Below are 21,942 nucleotides of genomic sequence, written 5' to 3' on the forward strand. Positions count from 1 at the left end.
TACACAGGGGTGAGTGTTGGGGGCTTAGGACAGACACACATCTCCCTCCCCTGACATACACAGGGGTGAGTGTTGGGGGCTTAGGACAGACACACATCTCCTTTCCCCTGACATACACAGGGGTGAGTGTTGGGGGCTTAGGAAAGACACACATCTCCATCCCTGACATACACAGGGGTGAGTGTTAGGGGCTTTAGTACAGACACACATCTCATTCCACCTGACATACACAGGGGTGAGTGTTGGGGGCTCAGGACAGACACACATCTCCCTCCCCTGACAAACACTTGGGTAAGTGATGGTGGGCAGTGTTAAACTCGACACCCCAACATCATTTCATTTGGGCCTTGGTCTCTTCTCCTCCTTCGGCCGCAGCTGGTTTCAGCCTCGAGGCTGCTCAGGGTCCTCCACAGACAATTTAGCCATGCTTCGTACATCAAGATCCAAGTACCACAAGCATATCTTCCTTGAGAAAGCGGCGCACTTCAAAACCCTCCTTGACTCCGCCAAAAATAGACCCAAAAAACTATTCGATCTCATCAAGATTCCGAGCTGCTCTCCCCCATCCTCCGAGGTGGAGGACTCTACTAAACGAGCAGCGGATTTCGCTATTTTCTTCGATGAAAAAGTGAAATCACTTGTGGATCAGGTCGCTCATCCTACACCTCCAGAGGAGCGCAAATCCTTAGCCATTTGGCAGAGCTTTGACCCCATATCTGAAGATGCCCTTCTCAAGTGCATACGCGAAACAAAGCCCTCCAACCATTCTCTTGACCCTATCTCCAGTGCCATTGCCTTTGACTTCTATACCCATTCCCTTTCCTATTGGACCACTCTGATCAACCTCTCCCTCTGGCAAGGCTCCCTTCCTGTCTCCTTCAAAACTGAGCAGGTCACCCCTCTGCTTAAAAAGCCCACTGCTGATGCGAAGGACCTCAACAACTTCCGCCCCATCACTAACCTTCCCTTTCTTGCGAAGATCACAGAAAGATGTGTAGCAAAACAACTCTCTCGTCATATCAAGGACAATGATCTTCTTGACAATTGTCAGTCCGGCTTCATCCAAAACTGCAGCACTGAAACAGCCCTACTGCAAGTGGTTGATGACGCGCTGAGGATACTCGATTCGGGGGGGGGGGTCCTGTCTTCTAATTCTCCTTGACCTTTCTGCAGCCTTTGACACTGTCAATCACAACACCCTCCTCAATATCCTTCAACAGAGAATGGGCATGGAGGGCACTGTGCTTAAATGGTTTGCATCCTTCCTCTCTGACAGATCCCAAATGATCAAAATAGAGAACAGCCTTTCTTCTCCTGTGGCGGTAGGTCAGGGTGTTCCTCAAGGCTCTATACTTGCACCCAGATTGTTCAATCTCTACTTAGAACCACTGGGAAACCTCCTAAACAAATCCGGGATTCACTATCATCTCTATGCAGACGACACTCAACTCTACCTCAAGGTTGCCTCCACTCATGATCTCTCCTTCCTAAGCTCTACTCTTGACTCCATCCAAAACTGGATGTCAACTCATCAACTGATTCTGAATCCCTCCAAAACTGAATTCCTCCTCTTCTACTCCTCACTCTCTCCTCCCCCGGTTCAATCATGGATGGATCAGATGAATCTACTGAACAATAAACCCATCATTGTCGACAGCGCAAAATCCCTTGGTGTCATTCTAGACAAAAAACTCAATCTAACTCCTCACATCAATTCTATTGCAAAATCTGCTTGTTACCAACTTCGCCTTCTTTGGGGAATTTGACGCTTCTTCCCGGAGCAGGACCTTATAACCCTGGTGCAATCGCTGGTCCTCTCCAGACTAGACTACTGCAATTCTCTTCTTACTGGCCTCCCCAAATCTCACCTGTCCCCACTTAAGTCTGTTTTCCATTCAGCAGCTCGCTTCATTTATGGGGCCAAAAGAAGCGAACACATCACACCGTTGTTATCCACCCTCCGATGGCTTCCCTTCGAGGCTAGAGCTATCTACAAGACCGCTTGTATCACCCACCAAGCCTTGCACTCCTCCTCTCCTTGCTACCTGGCGAATAAACTGAAACTCTCTGGAGGCTCTAGACCTTCACGCAATGCGGAGAATCTACTGCTTGAACCTTCCACTTTCAAGAAGGAGAGAACAATGGCCCAATCCTTTTCAGGCAACGCTGTGAGAATCTGGAACTCCCTTCCGCCTCAGCTCCGGACCACCGCCTCCTCCCAGGCCTTCAAAAGGGGCCTCAAAGTTCTCCTCCTCCAGAGGCACCTCCAAAAGTAATTCACGTCCTCTTGTTATTTGGAGGAAGACTTTCCACTACTGATAAATTCTATTGCAGGACAGGAGGCTCCGATTATGCTTAGTCTCATTTCTTTATTGAAATGCTCAGCAGCCAAGTAAAAAACCACATTACCCAGAAACACTTGGGTAATAACCATAGAGTCTCATTAGCATAAATAGGTGAACAGACAATCCCACTTCCTCTTTCTTTGCTGCTCCGCAGCCAGTTAAGTGCTTCTTACCTTTATCATTGTTATTTGCCTTGCACTGTGTGTTCTTTGCGCTGCTTCTAATTTGCATTCTTGCCGCTTTGTTTGCCGCGTGTGTCGCGCTGATTATATTGCCTTTACCGCGCGTGCCGCGCTTGTTGCGTTTGCCGTTCGCGTTGCGTTCTGCTGCCGGCGCGGCTGGGTGCGAGGCTTCTCTGCCCTGAAGTCGGGCGCTTTGTGCCCGGGATTCTGTTTATTTGTGGAGTGGTTGTTTTCTGGGGTCAGGGCTGCCTCGCGCGGTGTGCGCGAGCTGCTCTCCTTCCTGTCAGGCGGCCGGATTAACGCGCATGCGCGTTTTGTTGTTTCCGGCGCTCCGTGTTGTTTACTTCACCGGAGCTCTTCAGAAGGACGTCCCCTGCGGCGTTACCGCCCACAAGCCTCCAGGATTGACCCTGTCGACGCCAGTGTCTGCACTAAGATACTGGTTGTAAAATTGGCATAGGCTTTGCCTAGGGTGACGTTTTTTGGTCACAGTGAGCCCTCCCTCCACTCTCTACCTATATATTTTGGCCTGTAGTCTCTACAGCTTTGGGCTTGCTGTGAGGGTTTTTTCACCCCCCCTTTAATTGAGCCTTTGGCTTGTTTATACCTTGTATTCCTCATTTGTGGGCATATATATTTTCACATTACTGGTGAACCATGAGTGATTACTTTTATGAGGATGAAGAGTACGACGAGGAGGCTCCAGACACCATGGAGCAACATCTGGTAGAGGCTTTGGACCGTGGAGTCCAGCACTCAATGAATAAGGCACTAGTGCGTGCTATTACGCCTCTCAAAAGGCACTTGACTAAATATGCTGAGCAGCAGGGTTGGGTCCATGCGGCTAAGAAGTCGTCGTCTTCTCCTGCAGCTCCACATTCTTCTGTCTTCAAAAAATTGGCGCTGTCCTTGTCCTCTGCCAAACCTGACGCTGTTGTTGAGGAAGATGAGAGCGATGATCTGCAATCATCCTCTTCCTCGGATCCCGCTCCTCCCCCTCCCAAGAAAAAGAAATGCAAGGAGCATTTTGTTGATGCGTCTTCGCATCCACCTGTCCTAACTTTTGAGCCGGCGGACATTGTCCACCCCCAGTCCACGGCTTGGCTTCCTTCTCAGGCTGTGACAGACTACGTCCAACAGCACATACGCCAACCCTTTGAAAAGGAGGTACGTGCCCGTCTCCGGTCTGAGTGCCCGCGACCGGACTTGGCTGATCATCTGGCGGAGACCCCTGAGGTGGATCCCACCATGACGACGTACCTCCGAAAATTTGCGAAGGATCCCAAAAAGGGTCTGGATAGGTCCTGGCGAGCTTGCCAGGACAAGGTTTTAGACCTCCTGGGCCCTCTCACCAAAATGTTGGACCTCGGTTTCCTGGCTAAGAGTACTAACCGGATGGTGGATCCGGATGAACTGATTAATTGGGCTCAGCGCGCCATTTGCCAGTTGGGTAATGCCAACTGCGCACTCTCTGCTGAGAGGCGCAGGTCCATTCTGCTCAAACTAGATCCCAAACTGCAAGAGTTGGCTACTTCCGAGTCGGGTCCTGCGGCTCAAGGTCTTCTTTTTGGGCAACCATTTTTGAAGGAGCTGACCAACTTCGTGAATACATTCAGCGGCCTGGATAAGGCTCAGGCGTCTCTTCGCCGGACCCTTCGTCCGGTTTTCAACAGGGCCGGAAGAAGTAGGGGGCGTTCCTCCGGCCGTGGTCAGCAGCAGCCCTCCCAGAAGGGCTACCAGTCTCAGCGTGGAGGTCAGCAGGACTCGGGATATACCCCTCGTTCAAACTTCTATCCCTCCAGAAAAGGCCGTGGCCAGTTCAAAAAAGGACGTGCTGGTGGATCCGCCGGCGGCTACCACGATTCCGCCACTTCAGGTGAGCATTCTTCCTGCATGCAGTGTTGTTCTGGGGGGCAGGATTCGCCTTTTCCTAGAGAACTGGCGATCAATCTCCAGCAATGCATGGGTGCTGGAGACAGTTCAGGGCTTCAAGCTAGAGTTTTATCATCCTGTTTGTCAGTCCCGTCTTCCTTATCCTCTCCATTTCTCAAGCCAAAGTCGAGAGTTCATCACAGAGGAACTCAGGTCTCTGGAGGCCAAGGGGGCGATTGTGCCGACGGTGCGCCATCCTCAGGGCTTTGCCAGCTCAATCTTCCTTGTGGAGAAGAAGGGAGGGGGATCGAGGTTGGTCCTGAACCTGAAGGACTTCAATGCGGGAGTGGTTTACCGCCACTTCAAGATGGAGGGAATCCATCTGTTGAGGGATCTCCTGAGGGAACGGGATTGGATGGTCCGTCTAGATCTCAAGGATGCATACCTCTCGGTTCCAATTTTTCCGCCCCATTGCCGTTTTCTTCAATTCCAATGGCTGGGGATATGGTATCAATATCAGGTTCTTCCATTCGGCCTTTCGTCAGCACCGTGGTGCTTCACGAAACTGTTGCGTCCGGTCGTGGAATGTCTCCGCAGTCGCGGAGTTCGCTTGATCATCTATTTGGACGACATCCTCCTGTTAGCGGATTGTCCGATCAAGCTTATGTCTCACCTGACGTGGACCATAGATCTGCTCCAGTCTCTGGGATTTTTGGTGAATGTTCCCAAATCTGTACTTCAACCTACACAGGTGATAGATTTCTTGGGGTTTCAAATCAATTCCCTTTCTTGTCAACTTCTGCTACCTCGTCAGAAAGTTCGTTACATCAAACGGGAATTGAAGTCTGTTGTCTCGAGTCCGACGGTGTCGTTGAGATCGTTAGCTCGAGTTGTAGGTCTTTTAGCGTCTTCTCTGCAGGCGATATTTCCGGCTCCACTGCATTACCGTGCGTTGCAGCGTTTGAAGATTCAACATCTTCAGAGGGGCCTACGCTATTCCGATCACATCCCTCTGTCGGAGGAGGCGAAGTCGGAAATGACGTGGTGGTTGAATCACATGGAGGCCTGGAACGGCAGGGCCCTCTTCGGATCTTCTCCGGAGATTGTGGTCGAGTCGGATGCCAGTCAATGGGGCTGGGGAGCCCGCTGCGGTTCAGTCACGACGGGGGGCAGATGGTCCCCCCAAGAACGCTGTCTCCACATCAATTGTTTGGAGTTACTGGCGGGATCGTTCGCGATCAAATGTCTGTCTCCACTTCAGTCCCGCTGCTGTATACTTCTCCGAATGGACAACGTATCAGCAGTCCGTTATATCAACAAGCTCGGGGGGACTCGTTCGAGGTTGTTGGCGGAGATCGCCAAAGAGTTTTGGCATTATTGTCTACACAACGGGATCACAGTTATTGCGGAGTACCTTCCGGGTTGTCGCAATGTGGTGGCGGATTGGAATTCCAGGTACCTGAGGGATTTCAGCGACTGGAGACTCCATCCGCGTGTATTTCGACACCTTCTACGGACCTGGGGCCCTTGTCAGATCGACCTCTTTGCGTCCCGACTCAATGCACAGCTTCCCCGGTTCTTCAGCTGGAGACCGGACCCGGAGGCTCTGGCAACGGATGCCTTCCTTCAACCGTGGCCGACCTCCCTGTGTTATGCGTTTCCCCCGTTTATGATGATCCCCAGGGTTCTGGCATATGTGAAACGTTTTCAGGCGGAGCTGATTCTGATCACTCCTCTGTGGCGGGCTCAGCCTTGGTTCCCTGTTCTCTTGGAAATGACTTGCGCATTGCCATTTCTTCTGCCTCAGAAGCAGAATCTCCTGTTAGATCCGCTTCAGAATCCGCATCCCCTAGTTCAGTCAGGCTCTCTCCTTCTCCTGGCGTGGCGGATTTCGGGGAACGATGGGCTGTGTCGGGCCTTTCTTCGGACGCTGCCAGACTCCTCGGTAACGCCTGGGCACCAAATACCCACAAGCGTTACAGGGGTTCCTGGAAACGTTGGAGTGACTGGTGTGCTCAACGGCAAGCTGATCCAACATCAGCGGATGTTTCTTTAGTTGTCAATTTTTTGGCCTCCCTGCATTCGGCTTCTGGTCTGGCATACCGTACTATCAATAATTTCCGCTCTGCTATTTCAGCAGGTCATGTCCCAATTGATGGTAAACCTGTAGGGGAACATCCTTTGGTGTCCAAGGTCCTTAAGGGCGTTCGTATGGCTGTCCCTCCACGTCCCAAATATGTGGCCTTATGGGACGTTTCGGTTGTTTTGCGGTTTTTGGAAGCCTGGCCGGTTAATTCCTTGCTATCGCGCAAGCAACTTTCGGCCAAGCTTACCATGTTACTATGTTTGCTTTCTTGCAAACGGATTTCTGACGTTCACGCTTTGGATCTTGCTGGTCGGAGTTTTACTCCTGAAGGGGTTGAATTTCGCCTTTCCCGGCGCACCAAGACTGATACTAGCATTATCTCTTACCCTTCTTTTCCGGCCCGTCCCAACCTTTGTGTGGTCCAATGCCTGAAAGCTTATGAGGTGAGTACTTCTCTTATTCGTTCTGATATGCATGGTCAACTGTTAATTGCATTGCTGAAGCCTTTCCGCCCCGTTACTCCAGCTACGTTGGCTCGCTGGGTACGGTGGCTTATGGGAGAGGCAGGGATCGATGTTTCTGTTTTTGGGGCTCATTCAGCTCGGGGAGCCATGGCCTCTAAGGCTTTTTCATTGGGGGTCACCTTGGGGGACCTTATGAAGGCGGCTGATTGGTCAACAGATTCTGTGTTTAAGACATTTTACTTTAAACCTGTACCTTCGGTTGCGTCTGTGGTGTTGGATGAGCTTTGAACAAGCATAATCGGAGCCTCCTGTCCTGCAATAGAATTCAAAATTTGCAAACATTCGTGACAAGAATTTTCAATTCTATTAAGGACTAGGAGGCGAGGATTATCCCACCCATAGATTGTACATTATGTTACTGACAATTGTTTTGCATTAATCTGTTACGACAGTATGTATTGCATAGTCTTCTTTTTCCCACCCTTACTTCGAAATATGTCTGTTTTTGTTGGAATGGCTATTACGGCTTTATGTCTCTTTTCAGGTTCTGATCCCAAGTGATGCGCCTCCAGTTCCTCGTTGGAGCGCCTGTTATCTTCTCTAAAGAAGTCTCCTGTTTTCTGCCTTCGGCTGTTTGGGATGTCTCCCTTCGTTGCCTTCATTGGACTGTTATTGGCTGTTGCATTGACTTTTGGATTGTTTAATGTTTCCTGGATTCTCCTCACCAAAGAAAGAGGAAGTGGGATTGTCTGTTCACCTATTTATGCTAATGAGACTCTATGGTTATTACCCAAGTGTTTCTGGGTAATGTGGTTTTTTACTTGGCTGCTGAGCATTTCAATAAAGAAATGAGACTAAGCATAATCCTCGCCTCCTAGTCCTTAATAGAATTGAAAATTCTTGTCACGAATGTTTGCAAATTTTGAATTCTACTTTCCATGACCATGGAAGTGCCTTCCCAGTGTGTTCTTGTGGTTAGAGTGTCTGCCTTTTTGCAGTATTTTCCATGTACTTGTGTTTGGTGCCCTTTTGTAACTTGCACACACCACTTTGCCCTTGTAACACACGGTTTGCTACCTCTCACATGTTTTTACCTTTGATACTTGCACAAGTGCCACCTTGCCTACGTAACGCTTGTTCTTGTGCCTGAGTGTCTAGCACTTATTGCAGTATTATTCCTCAAATTATACTTTGTTTTCTCTTGTAACTGCACACTTGTCAATTTTTCCTCTTGTGCACTTTTTACTACCTCACGTATTTTTGGTTGCTCACAATTTTTACTACCTCATGTATTTTGTTTGCTCACAATTGTCACTTTACCTTATGTAACGTAACGTATGCTTTTGTAGTCTGTTCTTTTGTAATGTTTCTTATTATGTTTCATTTCTGTTCCTTTTGTGAAGCGCTCTGACACCTTCGGGTAAAGTCCGCGCTATATAAATAAAATAAAAAATAAAGGTTCACTGCAGACAGAGCTACTGCTGAGTCCGTTCTCCCTTTCAGCTACTCTAAGCCTTGTGGTACGAGATGTCCTTTTCCGGGTCAGCGGGGGCAGAGGCAGCAGCAGCAGTGAATGCCGTCACTTCCGGCCTCTTCCTCGGCTCCAGCAGCGGGGGGCGGTGGAAGGATCTCTGTCTATGCGGTGACCTTCACCCTCTGACGTCACCCCCCGGCCTCCGATTGTCATCTTCACCGTCCCAGGCCGAGGGGGAGAGGGCTCCGAGCAGGTGTCTGCGCAGGTAGAGTCTACAGACCCCCCCACCCCCCTCCGCTTCGGACAACCTGAACTCTGCACCCCCCCCTTCAAGGCATGACCCACCCCCGGGCTGAGGACCCTTCACCTCTCCTCCTCGCCTGTGTCCCACTTCACCTGTCCCAGTGCAAAGAGATTTCTTCCTTCTTTGCTGCCCCAAACAAGCCCCCACCCATCAGAGAAGGGGGTGTTATTCGCGAGGAAAGCTCAGCTGGCTGTATAGCTCCTCTGAAGCTCTACTCTCCTGCTTGCGTCTGTCCTCACTTGCTTTGCTTTGTGGTGTTTTTAGCTCCCAGTCCAGGCCACTGCACACAGGGATTCCAGATTGCTTCATCACTTTGTGATGACAAGCGCAGAGAAACACTGTGAAAGTGTCAGGGGCTCCCACTCCTGACCTCAGTGTCGTGTCACTCCCGCAGCCCTCACAAGCAGCTAGAGACCTTCTAAAGCATTGACAAAGTGGGCAGTGGTGGAGGGGCCTCTGAGAGGGTGAACTGTCTCCGTGGACACGTCTTCTGCTGCTCCTGCATGATCACAATGTGCTGGGAGGAAACACATCAAAACTTTCACTATCCACATAAAAGAGAAATGTCACAAATTAAAAAATATCCAGTTCATGAAACACTTTAGCAACATTGCTAAAAGATCTCCAGCTTTTCCTGTCTCAGGATAAAAGTTCATGCAGTAAACAAAGAGAGACTCAGGCTGCTCTGTGAACAGGACAAGAGCATAGAATGCTGGATCTGCTGAAAGTCAAAGAAAGGATTAAAAAAGTCACAGAGTCACAAATATGAAGCTACTGAGAAGTTCAGTGTATGTGCGTGGATGCCTAGGTATGGCAAGCCTCACGTTAAAGAAATGAAAGAGAAATGCGTTCTTTTATGTTACCGTTATCAAACGTCACTTGGTCAATGCAATCACTGCAAAGATTGTGTGTGGAACCAGAGAGAAACTGAATGGAGCCTTGGTTGGCACATTGGGGTATAGTGGCTTCTGTATTATAGAGCTACAAGGTGGCAGCTGCAACTGAAAGCACGATGAAGATGCACTTTGTTTAAAATTGTCTTGTACACAGTATAAGGCTGCTGAGATTTAGTTTTTTAATGCAAGAATTAACCTTCTATTTCTATGTTCTTGCACCAGTTTAAATTTAGTTTTAGAGCTTTTTCATTCCTCCGAAGGGTTTCATTTTCTATATTTGTCTGTTTCCATGAACTTCAATACTTGGTTTTACTCATGAGAAAGTGTCACTTTAAGTGTTACATAGTGGGCACTTGAGTGTCACTCATAAGTGCACTGATACCATGGAAATGTCACACCTAAGCAATCTGAAAACTTGGCAGCTATGCTACGGTGACCTGGAGTGGCCCTGTCTGAGATTCGCTTCTTTGGTTCATTGTTTCTGCTGCAACATCGCACGCAAAGACACCTTGTCACATGTGGCACTGGATCTATTTGGCTGCGGAGAAGACTTCAAATACACAAACAGCAAGCGCTGGATCCAACCTCTCATGGATCCGGCACCTTTTACTGTTTTCCGGATCCCTGAAACTAGTGATGTAGGTGCCTAAACACCGAGCTGCCATTAGACATACGGGCCCCCCACTCACTCCTGTGCCCCTTGACCCTGGATCCAGGGGGTGCAGTACGCTTTTGCAGTGCAGCTAAAGAAGTCCCCGATTAGTACCGGTGGGCGACACTGGCGCTTATCCTTGGGGACCAGAACTTCTTCCACACAAGGAGCAATCCTGAACATAATTTTGCTTTTTTTATATAATTTATTTTTTTAAACACCTTTTCTGACAATCTAAGCATCATATCGTATGTGTTATGCCATTATGTGACCTCAGCGTCATAGCTTCATTATGATGAATATGTCCTTCTTTGCCTGTGTGAGCCCTGACTGACTAGACCAGGTGGGTAACATTTTGCTTCACCTCATGAAGTGAGGAGTAAAAGGATATAAATTCCGCCTAGGCGGTGGTCTGACCAATACCCGTCTCCTTGTCTCAAGTGCGTAATTTGCTGATGTAGTTGCAAGCCCATGGTTTCTTTTATAAGCCGTCTTGCTCGCTCTGTCCCCCTCTCCATATCTTCTAGCTCATGCCTCCATTCCAAGGTAGTGTCTCTTCTGTATGGCCGCTTCGTTAAACTCTCCAATCTTACCCCTAATATCCCCTAGGGTTTCGTACTTGTTGGTGGCAAAGAATTTGCTTACCAGACCCTGTATCTCCTCTTCTAGGCACTTATGGTTTCCCCGCAGTGAGCGCAGGCCCCCCGCCTGCTTTGCAGTGCACCCCCCCGAATCGCTGACTTAAATGCCTCCTCAAGCATAGTGGAGGAATCACCTGTGCCCTCGTTTAACGCAAATTACTCTACTATTGCTGATCTGATTGCATCTCAGTACACCTGATCGAGTAGTGCGCCTCACGGGAGTCACCAGCGAAACGCTTTGCTTGGGTAGTCCGGCAGAGTCAGTTCAACAAGTACAGGGGAGTGGTAAGAAAGGGATCTAGCTAGATGGGTGACTGTAGAAACCCAGGGGAGTACGTCTCTTGAGGTCAGTCAGAAGTCTATTCTGGAGCAAGAGGGACCTGCTGATGATACACATGTACCCTCCTCCATGTTTGCATTTCGACTGTGCCATATATCTATCAGTCTGTGGTCTGCTATAATAGAATGTTGTTGTGCTGATGCCATTGGGTGGGGCTTTTGGCACTGCCCTATCTGTCTCTGTTGGGTTCTAAGACTTTATTGAAGTCCCCCCCTGACACCCCTCCCCCCCCCCCAAAGAATCACTCCTGGGCCTAGGGTATCTGCTGATTTCCAGACCTCTCTGTAGAAGTCTGGGTTGTCTACATTGGGCCCATATAGCGAGATCAGCCTGATTGGGTGTCCCCCCAGCGTGCCATCGTCCCTGTGGGTTGCATAAGGCTTTGCGCTTGCACCACAACAATCCTATTCTGATGAGAATGGCCAATGCCTTGCATAGTTAGAATAGCATGGCACAAGTTTCTCCCCAAGTCAGCCTGCCTGCAAGCACACGCAAGTGTTCCTGGTCAAGTGTAGTTCCTGCAAAAAGCAGACGTCCGCTTCATGGTGGTGAAAGTAAGCAGCTACCAGCCTCGCTTTCCGTCTGTCATTCAAGCATCAGAAATTCCAGAATATTACTTTTAGTCTGGTAATTTCGTCCTCCTGTACACTCATGCAAGCAGCAGCTGTCTGTCTCTCTCAATGAGAAGCTCATTGTCAAAGCCTTATGATAGGAGGCAGCCAGCGGGGTAGGGAGGCAAGGAGGGGATAGCAAAGCAACATATTAACCAATCAATCAGGGGAATTGTAAGCGTGCTACTCACCCATGAGGGTCTCAAGGCGCTGAGGGCGGTTGGGGAGGGTGGAGTACGCAGATCTGTCTAGCTGAAGAGCCAGGTCTGGAGGGTCTTCCTGTAGGTGTTCCGGAAGGGGGTGCATTTGATTTCTGCTGGTAGCTTGTTCCAGGTCTTGACTGCAATGTGAGAGAAGGATCTTCCGCCTGCTCTGACTCTGAGGATGCGTGAGGTTTCGGCCAATGAGAGGTTGGAAGATCGGAGGTTTCTTTTGGGTATGTGGCAGTTGATTCTGTCATTGAGGTATTTAGGTCCGGTGTTTTGTAGGCGTGAGTGAGGATCTTGAAGGTGATTATTTTCTATATGGGGAGTCAGTGGAGTCTTCGTAGGTGTTGGCTGATGTGTTCGTGCTGGGGGATGCTGAGGACTAGTCATTCAATGCGGGAACACCGGCTGTACACCACACTCGGAGGACGTGTACGTGGCTTTGTGAAAGGGAGAGAGACTGTTTAAGAGTTATTTGTAAGACGGCAGTTCGGCGTTAGCCTCTACGGACTTCGTGGCTTCCGATTGCGGTCACCCTGACACCAGCAACATCACTAAAAGGGCTTCAGATTCAAGTAAAAGAAATTTTATATTATCACCTTCAAGTTTGAAATCACAGATTCAATCAGTTCAGGAATTAAGAACGTTACGGTCCTGATGAGACCCCGACGCACAGTTGGGTTTGAAACGCGCCAAGCTTTCTGTTTTCCCTTGTCAAACAAATTTTTCAATATAATTTTTGTATTGATATAGCGATTGTGGCGTGAGATGTAGGAAATATTGATTACATTGAATCACCTCTACATCTCATTAGGAGTATTTAGGATTTATTGTACTGTTTGACGTTGGGATTAAGAACAGTTGTCATCAGAGCTGTGGGTATACATAATTATCTCCACCTGCTCCAGGCCTTTGTGTTGGAGTATTGGAGTGTTTGGTTTGGAGTGTTTGGCCAAATTTGTATGAGGTATGTGGGAGGGTTTGCATTGATTGTATGTTGGTGTTGTGTATGATGTAATGTAGTTCTTTGTATATAGCTTTTCCCTCTGTTTTGTATTCATTTTTGATACACATGTAGAAAGTATTATTGAAAAAGTGGTCTAAGAGAGTTGACAAATAAAGCAACTGATGGAGTAGTAAAAAACGCGGACCTATATGTTTTATTCATAGGTTCTAGAAGAAATAGTTGTTTTGTAGTTGCCCTCAGTATTGGCGATTGTGACGTTTTGTTGAGGACTAGTCTAGCGGCAGTGTTCTGTATTGTCTGCAGTTTGTGGAATAGGGACTTGTTGATGCCGGCGTAGAGTGCATTCATAGTCCAGTCCAGTCTGCTGGTGACGAGTGTGTGGGTGACTGTCTGCCTTGACTCAGGGGGGATTCATTTTAAGGCCTTGCGGAGGATGCAGAGGGTGTTGAAACAGCTGGAGGGGACCTGTTGGTGAGTGATGTGTTGAGCACAATGCCAAGGTTTTTGGCATGGTCTGAGGGGGTAGGTGGGCTTCCAAGGGGGGTCGGCCACCAGGTGTTGTCCCATGCTGAACGGGTGGTTCAAAGGATGAGGACTTCTGTCTTCTCAGCATTGAGTTTTAGGCAGCTGTTTGCCATCCAAACTGTGACGTCCTGCATTCCTTTCTGTTTGGCGGTGGTGGGGTCTTTGGTGAGGGAGAGATGGAGCTGGGTGTCGTTTGCGTAGGATACAATGTTGAGGCCGTGTTGTCGGACAATGGCTGCGAGGGGGGCCGTGTAGATGTTGAAGATGGTGGGGCTCAGTGATGATCCCTGTGGTACTCCGCAGGTGAATTTTCCTGGGATCGGAGAGGTAGGGTGGTAGTCTGATCCTTTGGCTTCTTCCGGTGAGGAATGATCAGATCCAGTCCAGGGCTGTTCCTTGAATGCTGGCGTCGAGTAGTCTGGCGATTAGTGTCCGGTGGGAGACGGTGTCAAAGGCCGCTGATGGGTCGAGTAGGAGGGCTGTGGAGTAGCCGTCTTCCAGGAGGGTACGGATATCGTCTGTGGCAGCGAGTAGGGTGGTCTCAATGCTGTGGTTGCTTTGGAATCCAGATTGGGACAGGTCGAGGATAGCGTTCTCTTCGATGAATCACGTCAGTTCCCTGTTGACCATTTTCTCTGCAACTTTGGCTGCGAACGGGAGGAGCTAGATGGTCCGATAGTTCTTGAGGTCGGTGTGGTCAGTTGAGGGCTTCTGTAGCAGGGGCCTGACTTCTGCGTGCTTCCAGTCGACTGTGTTGAAGGTGGTGTTGATGGGGTGTTGTAGTTCAGGTGCAATGGTGGCCGCGGCCGGCTCTGTGGTAGATGTGAGGAGGGCAGGGGTCAGTGGGGGCCCCCGAGTGGAAGCCTTTCATGTTCGAGGCGGTGTCTTTGGCCGTCACCGGTGTCCAGTTAGTGATTGTAGGCTGGCTAGTGTCTCTGGGGGGCGGGGGTCCGGCTGTGGCGTCTGGTGAGTGGTCGATGAAGTTGTCGTAGAGGTTTTTGAACATTGAGGTTGAAGTAGGTTCCAAGCTTATGGCAGAGGTCTTGGGATGGGGTGATGTCTGTGGCTCCGCTGCCTGGGTTGGTAAATTCCTGGATGACACTAAAGAGTTCTTTGGAGTTGGTGGAGTTGGCGAGGATTTTGTTGTGGGTGAAGTTCCTTTTTGGAGGATCTGATTTGGTTGCAGTAGTCATGGGGTCCTTGTAGGTGTTGTAGTTTTCGGTTGTCTTGGTGTTTCTCCAGTCGTTTTCCAGGTATCTGCAGGTCATCTGGCTTCTTGGAGGGCGGTGGTGAACCAGGCGGCCTTCCTGGGTCTCTGTTTGCCGTGGTTGGGTAGCGGAAGAGCTCGTCTGCACAGTTGGAGATCCAGGTGTGGAGTCCTCTGGCTCTTGCGTTAGCGTCAAATGCACCTCTGTGGTTGTCTCGGGTGACGGTGGTGATGAGTTGCTCGTCAGTAACCTTGCTCCAATTCCTTCGTGGTGGGCGTGGGGCTGGATTGGGTCGACGGCAAAGTGCATTCAGTGGTGGTCGGTCCATGATGGTTGCGTTGTGTGGCTGAAGTGAACACTGTTTCCTGAAGGGAAGATGGGGTTGAGTGTGTGTCCTGCTCTGTGGACAGGTGTTGTGATGAGTTGCATAAGTCCGATTGGCGAGGTCACGAAGGATGGTGGAGTTGGGGTCACTGGGGTTGTCGAGGTGAAAGTTCAGGTCTCCCATGAGTATGTAGTTCAGTGAGGCGATGGTGTGGGGTGCGATGAAGTCTGGTTCGTCGGAGTGTCGCCGTTGGGCTGGTCTGGATCTGGAAGTGCCAACTCACTAGTCCCAGAGTTCCCCACCCCACACCTTCTAATGCCACCCAACCTGGATGGACCCCTACAACCAAAATATGGCCACCTGTGGCCAGCTGAAAGACACAACAGAGGAAACATCAGTGAGGGGAAATCACTAGGGGCTCAGCACTTCCCATCTGGTGGAAGCTGAGTGACTGGACAAAGTTAACGCAACGGGAAGGAACTCCCAGCTGCCGGTAAGGCAGGCATCAATGCATGGTACATATCCTATATGGAAAGAAAAAAAGAGGAAGGTCTGCAGTTACGTCCCTATGAATGTAGAATAGATGCTCTGTGGGCCCGCCCTGGATTCCAGGTTGGGCTGGCGTGTCTTGATCTTTTAGTCAATCAATCAATCAATGACATTTATAAAGCGCACTACTTACCCGTAGGGTCTCAAGGCGCTGGGGGTGGGGGGGGTGCCGCTACTGCTCGAACAGCCAGGTCTTCAGCTTCTTCCTGAAGGAGAGGTGGTCTTGGGTCAGGCGCAGGTCGGTCGGGAGGGAGTTCCAGGTCTTGGCGGCCAGGTAGGAGAAGGACCTTCCTCCTGTAGTCGCTCTTCGGATGCGGGGGACGGCGGCGAGGGCGTGGTTGGCTGATCGGAGGTGGCGTTTGGGAGCGTAGAAGTTGATTCGGCTGTTGAGGTAGCTCGGGCCTTGGTCGTGTAGGGCTTTGTGTGCGTGGGTGAGGAGGCGGAAGGTGATTCTTTTGTTGACGGGGAGCCAGTGAAGGTCTCTCAGATGTCCGGAGATGTGGCTGGTTCGTGGGATGTCGAGGATGAGTCTGGCTGAGGCGTTCTGGATCCGCTGGAGTCTCTTCTGGAGCTTGGCGGTGGTACCGGCGTAGAGGGCGTTGCCGTAGTCCAGTCGGCTAGTGACGAGGGCCTGGGTGACGGTCTTCCTGGTCTCGGTGGGGATCCACCAGAAGATCTTCCGTAGCATGCGTAGGATGTTGAAGCACGCCGAGGAAACGTTGTTGACTTGCCTGGTCATGGAGAGGGAGGAGTCCAGGATGAAGCCCAGGTTGCGTGCATGGTCTGTCGGTTTGGGTGCGGTGCCCAGGGCGGGAGGCCACCAGGAGTCGTCCCAGGCGGAGGGTGAGGAGCCCAGGATGAGGACCTCCGTCTTGTCCGAGTTCAGTTTCAGGCGGCTGGTCGTCATCCACTCGGCTACCTCTTTCATCCCTTCGTGCAGGTTGGCTCTGGCGGCGGCGGGGTCGTTGGTCAGGGAGAGGATCAGCTGGGTGTCGTCGGCGTAGGAGATTATGTTGAGGTTGTGTTGGCGTGCGATGGCCGCGAGGGGGCTCATGTAGACGTTGAAGAGGGTGGGGCTCAGAGAGGATCCTTGAGGGACGCCGCAGATGACTTCGGTGGCTTCTGACTTGTACGGTGGTAGGCGGACTCTCTGTGTTCTTCCGTCGAGGAAGGAGATGACCCATTCCAGCGCCTTGTCCTGGATTCCGACGTTGCTGAGGCGCTGTACTAGGGTGCGGTGGCAGACAGTGTCGAATGCCGCGGAGAGGTCTAGGAGGATGAGGGCCGCTGTTTCTCCGTTGTCCATCAGGGCTCGGATGTCATCGGTGGCGGCGATGAGGGCGGTCTCGGTGCTGTGATTGGCTCGGAAGCCGGACTGTGAGGGGTCGAGGGATCCATTCGACTCGAGGAAGGCGGCCATCTGCTTGTTGACGGTCTTCTCGATGACTTTGGCTGGAAACGGGAGGAGCGAGATGGGGCGGTAATTCTTGAGTTCGGTGGGGTCCGCTGTGGGTTTCTTGAGTAGAGCGCTGAGTTCGGCGTGCTTCCAGCTCTCAGGGAAGGTGGCGGTGTCGAAGGATGTGTTGATGATGTCTCGCAGGTGGGGTGCGATGACAGCGTCAGCCTTGTTGAAGACGTGGTGAGGGCAGGGGTCGGTCGGTGATCCGGAGTGGATGGAGTTCATCGTGCGGATGGTGTCTTCGGTGCTGATCGGGGTCCAGGCGTGGAGGGTGGTGGTGGGGGGTGGTTGTTCGGTCTTGGTGTGCGTTGGTTGGTTGTTGAAGCTGTTGTGTATGTCCGCGATCTTGTTGTGGAAGTATGAAGCGAGGGAGTTGCAGAGGTCTTGCGATGGGGTGATGTCGTTGTTTCCTGCGCTGGGGTTGGATAGCTCTTTCACGATGTTGAAGAGTTCCTTGCAGTTGTGTGCGTTGTTGTCCAGCCGGTCCTTGAATGCAGTTTTCTTGGCGGCGCGGATCAGCTGGTGGTGCTTCCGGGTGGCCAGCTTGAAGGTGGTCCTGTTGTCCGGTGTAGGTTCCCTTCTCCAGACTTTCTCGAGGGCTCGGCAGTTCTTCTTGGAGCTCTTGAGTTCGTCGGTGAACCACGGGGCTTTCTTGCTGCCGGGTCTGCTGGGCGGGGTCCTCAGCGGGGCGAGTTCGTCCGCGCAGTTGCTGATCCACTTCGTGAGGTTGTCGGCGGCCTGGCTGGGGTTCGCTGAGCTGGCAGGAGGGTGCTGGCTCAGGGAGGTGGCGAGCTGGTCTGCTGTGATCTTGTTCCAGCTTCTGCGGGCGGCCTGTTGCTGGTGGTGGTGGGTCGGCGTTCTCTTGAAGGTGAAGTGGACGCAGCTGTGGTCCGTCCATTGAAGCTCTGTGGCGTGGCTGAAGTCGATGTCTGTGCTGGAAGAGAAGACTGCGTCGAGTGTGTGTCCGGCGAGGTGGGTGGGGGTGGACACCAGCTGCTTGAGTCCAAGATTGGCGAGGTTGTCGAGCAGGGTGCTGGTGTTGCGGTCGTTGTTGTTCTCCAGGTGGAAGTTGAGGTCCCCCAGGAGGATGTAGTCGGCGGAGGGGAGGGCATGCGGGCTGACTAAGTCGGCGATGTCCTCGCTGAATTGTGTGCGTGGTCCCGGGGGTCGGTAGATCAGGGTGCCTCTGAGGGTGGTGTTCGGGTCGGTGTGGATCTGGAAATGCAGGTGTTCGGCGGTGGTCAGGGTGTTGTCAGTGCTGGTCGTGAGACGGATGGTGTTCCTGTGGATGATGGCGATGCCTCCTCCCATCTGGTTGGCGTTGCGGTCCCTCCGGACGATCTTGTAGCCCTCTGGGATAGCGATGGCGATGTCGGGAGCTGAAGAGGCGTTCATCCAGGTCTCTGTGAGGAAGGCAGCGTCTGGGGCTGTGGCGTCTAGGAGGTTCCAGAGTTCGATGGCGTGTCTGTGGACGGAGCGGGTGTTGAGCAGGATGCACTTGAGGTGGGTGCTGCTGGTACAGCTATCTTTTCCACTGTCCTTCTCTGATTTTTTTACTTTCTTGATTGTCGAGAGTTTCTGCAACAGTGATCCCACTAAGGCGGATGAAATTCAGTCTCTAAGGGCTTTGGCATGAGGCAGTCAGACCCTATGTTACACAGGCCGTGAGAAACATTTGTCTTACAGCAGTCCTTCTTCAATGTTTAACAGACTGCCCTCTTTTTGTTGTGATGCTGCCTTCATGGCCATCAGAAACTTCCAGTAAATGCTTCAGGCGTCTTAGGAAAACACACCAGTGAGCATTTTTGACACTAAATGATGCCAGTCACACTTTCAGTGACTAGATTAATATAATGCAGTTGTTCTAACGTAGTGTAATTAAACAGCCACACCCCCATTGAAGGTGCAACTGGTTTAATGTTCTAATGAAATTAATGCAGCTCTTTGTGAAATTGTTGTTATCGATGAGCTAAATAGTGCATGTACTGATTGGGTGTAGATACATGGTCTCACAATAGTACTTTTTTTGTGGCAGAAATCTCCCAGCCAAACCTTGTTTTTGGGGTTGTGTGTTTTTTTCCTCACTCACTGCATTTCACCTTGATTCTTTTTCCATCCTGCTATTTTCAAATTTCACCAGCTACCACTGGTTTGCAACATGACTCAGGGCTACAGTAAAATGTAGGAGTAAAGCTGCTTTTTCTGTACTGCCTTGTCTGTGGTCTATCGCCTGTATGTGTAGGTGATCACATGCTTTTCTACCTGCGATAGAAAGAAAAGAATACACAAAACACTTATAGCTGACCATTTTGTATTTCACTCCAACCAAGATGTTAGGTTTGCCTAGTTTCCTCAGACTCCATAGATCAAATATTGTGCTAGGTGCAACTAAAATGTAACAAGCTTCGGTGACTGGAGACGGCAGAGGCAAACAAACTGCAGGAGGCGTGCTGTGCAGGCAACAACAACAAGGAAGCAACAAAAACAGGATGGAACAAGGATTTTAAAAAAGAACCTGAATCCGAGCCATGGCAGGACATCAGTTAAGCAATTAATCAGTACTTTGTCCATGCTCAATGAAAGGGACAAACATACAATGAAAAAAAGTGAAACCGACAGGTGCTGGCTAATGATAAGCGAGGAAAGGTACAAACAAAAGATCATGCAAGCGAATCTCAGGAGAAACCTTAAAATGAGCAAGAGAAGCAGCGTAAGACATGATGGACAGGCACATGAACAGATGTAGGCTACAAACACCCCTATATCAAAAATATCAAACACCAATACTTGCCTCCAGACCAAAGCCTAGACAGCTCTTGTCTTAACCATCAGGGGTCTTAGATAAATACAGAGACAGACAGACTAGGCCAGGTGCAAAGACATAGGAAACACAAGGAGATGATGGACGGAGCGCTGAAACCTTTCAGACACCCCCCCACCCCCCACCCACAGTCACTATTAGATTTAGGTTGAATCCATCATTGTTCTTTAGCTCGTTTTGCCACCCCATTTCAGACCCAGCCATTTGCAAATCAGTCTTGTCTCTGTTCCTCATGGGAACAGTCCAGCCCAAGCCAGGTTTTCCCTTGAACGGAAACAAGCACCTGGGACCGGTTTTGGGGTAACACCCTTTATCAGCCAGGCTAGCTTGAATCCAGTGGCAAGGTGAGCAAGGGACCCCGTCTGGGCATACTGTGCCAACTGCAAATACAGACAGATTTACACACACACAAACACAGACACCCTTAAACATATTCAAGCACACTTTAAAAACACGCAGACTGTACATGGAACTGAGGCTCTTGGGAGCAAACAGTGGGTGTGGCATATGTGTTTGGTTTAGTTCTGTAACAGAGGCCAACTACAAGCCTCCCTGGGAATTTAAATGTTATCTTGTTCTCCATTTATCATAAAGGCTCACATTCTTCAAAAAGTCTACCAAAATCTCACAGAATAATTTCTCCTATTGTTCTTAGGCTCAGGCCTTGCAGACTCCTCCTTAGCTCCAGAGACTGAATGGCTCGACCTCCAGTTTCTTCAGATTAAAGGAAAACGTGAGTATCTTTTTAACCAGATGAAATAAAAAAATCTCAACATGATTGGATAACCAGTTCCTCTCAAATGCTCATCTATGGCAGTTCTTCCCAGCTCTATCGTATCCAGCTATGTTCTACTTTCTATGTACAGTTGTATTTCTTTTTCTTTATTTCCCCTGTCTGTTTTATTCTTCTTCTGCTGTGCTCTCATCCAGTCACATTCTCTTTGACTGAACCTGCATCACAATTATAAGGCCCCTAGTTAGGTCATCAAGACATGCTTCTAAAAGAAAATAAACCCAGAAGATTTTAGGGCTCTCCCTGTAAGCAGTATTCTATGCACCATTGTCATGGTTCCCACCCCGCCCACCCAAGTGTCACTCATGGGCTCTGAGTCAGCCTCTATGCCCGTTCTCTCCATGACCTGTACCTTCCCTGAACTAGCGCTGTCACTCACCTGGTCAGTCAAGGTCCTCCCAAGAACCATGGTGGGACCACAGCATTTCCAGGTGAGTGCCGGCTCCCGTCTGTGTGGTTTGTCTGTATTTAAAGGTCAAACTCTTGTCTGTGTGGTTTTCCTCCCTCCAACAGCAGCTCCTTGGTTTCGATTTTTGGCTATCTGGGGTAGTTCGTGCTTAGACCTGTACCTTTTTTTCCACAATAGGTATTCACACCAAATTTGTGTCCTTTACTTGTAACATCCTAAGGATTCTAAAGGTACCCAGGGTTTGTAGATTCCACTTCACGGGCCCAAGAAATTAGTCAAAATACAACAAAATATTGGTTTTGGGGGAAAAATTGAGAGAGTGCTGCAGAAGAAAGTGTATTTTTGTCCCAGCAAATGGGTATAGCAAGGTCCCGGTGGTTTGCCCCAAGGCCAGGTGCCCGCAGCCAGTATGTCACGCGAGGCCACCACAGAGAGCCCTGCTGCAAAGCAGGCAGCGCTGCACCGGTGGTGCCAGCGGCGGTCCTCACTGCCCCTCTTACCACCTGTGGGAAGCACAGGTGCCGGCGGTCTCAGGCCCAGGCTTGAGGTATGCACCACAAATGCTGGATCTAGTCCCATTCTCACCACCAACTGATGCAGCCTGTTACCAGCCCGGGCAGCCCAGGCATCAGCCGGCAGCCGCCAATGTAGTAGTGGGGCTGCAATGTGCATGGGGCACAATGAGGAGTCTCTTCCCACCCCAAACGGGCAGGCTTGCGAGTGCACTCCGGGCCACGCAATGAGCAGGGTAGCCACGGGCCTTGGCTACAGCCCGTTTGCATACTAAAGCGTGTTCTTCAGGGGGAGCACAGC

General features: G+C 50.4%; 1 protein-coding gene across 1 annotated transcript in view; it reads left to right on the plus strand.

The window, feature by feature from the left end:
• The first annotated feature begins 8,473 nt into the window (after nucleotides 1–8,473).
• The window catches only part of LOC147700340 (uncharacterized), a 77,011-nt gene continuing 63,542 nt past the window's right edge, over nucleotides 8,474–21,942 (plus strand). The window contains exons 1-2 of the mRNA XM_086935702.1: nucleotides 8,474–8,688; nucleotides 20,583–20,660. The gene's annotated coding sequence lies outside the window, so the exon portion shown is untranslated. The remainder of the gene's footprint in view (nucleotides 8,689–20,582; nucleotides 20,661–21,942) is intronic.

This window comes from Lissotriton vulgaris, chromosome 8 (genome assembly GCF_964263255.1).
Source record: "Lissotriton vulgaris chromosome 8, aLisVul1.2, whole genome shotgun sequence".
In the NCBI taxonomy this organism is placed as follows: domain Eukaryota; kingdom Metazoa; phylum Chordata; class Amphibia; order Caudata; family Salamandridae; genus Lissotriton; species Lissotriton vulgaris.